The sequence below is a fragment of the Elephantulus edwardii genome, unplaced genomic scaffold (genome assembly GCF_000299155.1).
Source record: "Elephantulus edwardii isolate Elephantulus edwardi_28Jun2011 unplaced genomic scaffold, EleEdw1.0 scaffold00584, whole genome shotgun sequence".
In the NCBI taxonomy this organism is placed as follows: domain Eukaryota; kingdom Metazoa; phylum Chordata; class Mammalia; order Macroscelidea; family Macroscelididae; genus Elephantulus; species Elephantulus edwardii.
The window spans coordinates 114,165-118,681 of NW_006400334.1; the positions used below are offsets into that span (position 1 = coordinate 114,165).

Genomic DNA, 4,517 nt, shown 5'->3' on the forward strand with positions numbered 1-4,517 from the left:
GGCACACGAAGCCATCTTGTTTTCCAGACCACCTCCTGTCCCAGTCCAGCCCTGTCAACATCCCATAGATGTCAAACTGATCCCCACAGCCCTGGTTCCACTTCCTCATGTTTAACAAGGAAAGTTGTCTTCAGTTCCCAACCACTTCCTTTTGATATCCTATTCCATCTTTTCTTCCTCTTCTGTCTTCGTAGTGACTTTTTACTTTCTTCATGAACAATATCCTTGATATCATCCCACTCACTACTTATCTAGTCTTCAATATTAGTGTTAAATGCCTCAAACATGTTCTCGAGATGATCTTTAAATTAAAGTATGATAGACTCAAGGTCATATTTTGGTTCTTGTGATTTTGTTTTCATTCTCTTTCGTTTCAATTTGAACTTGCACAGGAGTAGGTCATGGTCTGCTCTACAGTCAGCACCGGACCTGGTTTCACAGCTGTTATTGAACTTTTCCAACCATTCTTATGTATATAGTACTGGTGGGGACCCCATTGGTCTGGTCCTCTCAGTAATGGTTATTTGGTTGTCTGTTGGTGTGGTGTTCTGGCTTAGTGTTGTTGGGAGCCCTAATGGTCTGAAGTCTTGCTTGGTTTTGGTGGAGGCTGACTGACTTTGTTGTGCCTGGGAGGCTTTGGTGGAGGCTGCTTTGTGCTGGGGCTCTTGTTCAGTGCTGCTGGGGGCTCTGTTTCTCTGGCACTCTCATTGAGTATTGTTAGGGGCTCCATAGGTCTGCTGCTAGCAGAGGCACTGTCAGTCCAGTATTTGGGTCTCTTGTTGTTGAGGGTTCTTTGGGCCCAATGTACTCACCTAGTGCTCATAGAAGATACCTAGGTTTGTAGCACCAGCACAGGTGAGGCTTTGGTGGAGGATATCTTTTGTTGAGGCTCTCACTCAGTGCTGCTGGGGGCTCTGTTGTTGTGGTGTTCTTATTGTGTATAGTGTGGGGCTCTGTTGGTCTTCTGGTAGGAGAAGTGGTAGGCACTGTTGGTCCAGTGCTCTGGTTTCTTGTTGGGGGCCCAATGTCCTCACCTGGTGCTGGCAAAAGACAGGTAGGTTTGTAGCGCCAGTGCCAGGAAGGCTTTGGAAGGTGCTGCCTTGTGCTGGGGCTCTCGCTCATTGCTGTGGGGAGGGCTTTGTTGATCTGGTGCTCTCTTGAGTATAGTTTGGAACTGCATTGATCTGCTGCTAGGTGATGTGGGAGGCGCTCTGTTGGTGGGGATTCTGTTGTCCCAATGTCCTGGCCTGGTGCTGACAGAGGATTGCTAGGTTTGTAGAGAAGCACCTGGGAGGCTTTAGTGTTGGTTGCCTTGTGCTGGGGCTGTCACTCAGTGCTTCTGGGGGCTCTGTTGGTCTTATATTCTCATTGAGTATAGTTTGGTGCTCTATCGGTATTCTGCTAGGAGATGTGGGAGGCTCTGTTAGTCCGGTATTCTGTCTCTTGTTCTTGCCTGTTAGTGGTAAAGGATTGCTAGATTTGTAGAGTCAATACTGTGGAGGTTTTGGTGGGGGCTACCTTGGGCTGCTGTTCTTGCCAAGTGTTATTTGAGGCTCTGTAGGTCTGGTGCTCTTGTTAAGTGTTTTTCGAGGTTCCGTCATTCTGGTGCGCTCAATTTTGTTTGGGTTTTTTGTCTTTCCTCCCCCCCCCCATTTTCTATTAGTTTACTTACAGAATTTGAATACAAATTCAAACAAATTATTTCCATTTCCCTCACCCCTTACCCATCAAATTATACAACCCAATGATTAATCCTCCTACCCCTGCACTGCCTCCAGCCTCATCTACCCTTCTTGGATCCTTATATTCATTCTACAATAATGGTTTTATGCAACATTTATCCTTATGGGACTGTTAGTTCACTTAACATAATGCTCTCAAGTCCCTCCCAAGTTAGGTAATAATTTATAAAATCATTGCTCCTGTGTGCTGCATAGTATTCTATTGTGTGAATGTACCATAATTTCTCAATTCATTCATTTGTGGTTGGACATGTGTGCTGTTATGAAGATTGGTGTACAAATCTCAATTTGTGCCTCAGTTCTCACAGTCTCAAGGGTATATTCCAAGTAGTGGAATAACTGGGTCATATGGAATTTCTGTGTTCAGCTTTTTGAGGAAGCACCAAACTGCCTTCCAGAATGGTTGTACCATTTTACAATCCCACCAATAATGTATAGAAGTTCCTTTCCCACCACATCCTCTCCAACATTTATTACTTGCTGCCCTGTTAAACTTTGCCACTGTTACTGGACTGAGATGATAACAGGTATGCAAGGATGAGTCAACATAAGAAAAGCAATCAACATAATTCACTGTATTAACAAAGTAAATAACAAGAACCAAATTATCTTAGCAATTGATGCAGGAAAGGCATTTGACAAAATCTAACATTTCTTCCTGATAAAAACACTCAGAAAAATTGGAAGAGAAGGGAATTTCCTCAACATAGTGAAAAGCATATATGCAAAACCAAGAGCCAACATCAGTCTCAATGCAGAAAGATTAAAAACATTTTCCTTGCAAACAGGGGCCAGACAAGGATGCCCACTGTCACCACTTCTCTTCAATATTGTATTGGAAGTGCTTGCTAGGGCAAAATGACAAGAGAAGGAAATAAAAGGCATCCAGATCAGCAAATAGATGCTTAAACTGTCACTATATGCAGATGATATGAGAGTGCACACAGAAAACCCCAAAGACTCAACCAAAAAACTGTTAAGAGTTAATAAGGCAATTTAGTAGAGTTGCAGGATATAAGATCTATATCCAAAAATCAATAGAATTTATCTACAGTAACAAAGAGAACTCAGAGAAGGAAATCAAGAAAGCAATACAATTTACAATTGGCAACCACAAACTGAGATACTTGGGAGTGAACCTAACTAGAGATACAAAAGATCTATACGAAGAAAACTACAGAGCATTTCTGCAAGACACAATAAAAAAATCTAAAGAAATGGGGAAATGTCCTATTCATGGATAGGAAAACTCAATATCGTGAAAATGACAATCCTACCAAAAGCAATCTACATGTTCAATGCAATCTCAATCCAGATACCAAATTCATTTTTCCAGGAGATTGAAAAGGAATTATCAAATTTATTTGGAGAGACAAGAGACTCCAAATAAGCAAAACACTTCTGAGAAACAAAAATGAGGTTGGAGGCATAGCACTCCCTGACCTCAAAACCTACTACATAAGAAGAGCAAATTGGGGGCCTTTGGCCCTGGGGCCACCGAGGGCAGCCGCGCCTCCGGGGCGGGCGGCCAAACTGAACGCTTGGGTCCACTAGGCAGCCTTGCTCTCTCCAGTTGTCGGTCATGGGCTCCTGCGGCTCCGGCGCCATGGCCATCCTGGACGCGGACCTCATCCGCCAGGAGACTGGCATCTGACAAGCCAGTCTGGTCCGCCTCTACCATTGGTTCCGCGCGCTGGACAAGAATAAGAAAGGCTACCTGTGCCGCATGGATCTCCGGGAGATTGGGGCTCTGGCGGTGAATCCTCTGGGAGACCGGATCATCGAGAGCTTCTTTCCTGATGGGAATCGCAATGTGGATTTCCCAGGCCTTGACAGAGTTCTGGCTCACTTCCGCCCTGTCGGACAAGACGACCCAGGAAACCAAGACCCCAAGAAACCTGAACCTCTCAAAATCAGAATAAACAAACTTCGCTTTGCCTTTCAGCTCTATGACCTGGATCAAGATGGAATGATCTCCAGATATGAGATGCTACAGGTTCTCCGACTGATGGTTGGGGTACAGGTGACAGAAGAACAGCTGGAGAGCATCACTGACAGCACAGTACAGGAGGCAGATGAAGACGGAGATGGCGCTGTGTCCTTCATGGAGTTTGTCAAGTGCTTAGAGAAGATGAACGTGGAGCAGAAGATGAGCATCCGCATTCTGAAGTAACTGCTTTGTGTCCTTGGCGAGCTCCCGCAGATCAGCATCTGCTTGAACTCCACCCTCAGTCCCTGTGGAAGCAGGACCCCAATAAACTAAATTGTCCTTACTTTTAGACTGACCTTCATGTAAGGCCAAGGATAGAAAGCCAGAAAGATGGCTGGGAAAATGTAACCCATTTGATTTCAGCCTTATGACTCAGCCAGCAATCTCTTGGTTGCAAGTAACTGAAAATCCACCACAAAGTGGCATTAAAAAAAAAAAAAAAGCAAGATAATGGTCTCACGTAATGAAAAAGTCTGGAAGTTGGTCTTCGGGCACAGCTGCATGCAGGGGTCCAGAGGATTTCATTAGAACTTGGTGACTTTTCCTTTCTCTGCTTGGATTTCTTCTGTCCTGGCTTCCTTCTCAGCAGGGCTCCTTCTCCTCTATGAAAAAAACAAACAAACAAACCCACATCAGCAGCTCTCAGTTTTCACCCCATAGCCCAGTGGGAAGAGATTTCCTTTTCCAATAATTCCAAGCAAAAATTTAACTCTGATTGTTATTGCCTTGACTAGAGTCCTGCCTCTTGGACTCTAATTGCTCTCATTGGCCAGGTCCATGATTCA

The 4,517-nt window shown here is 44.5% G+C and overlaps 1 pseudogene; it reads left to right on the top strand.

Annotated features, from left to right (window-relative positions):
• Positions 1-3,324: 3,324 nt before the first annotated feature.
• Positions 3,325-3,915, top strand: LOC102857008 (annotated as a pseudogene).
• Positions 3,916-4,517: the final 602 nt, after the last annotated feature.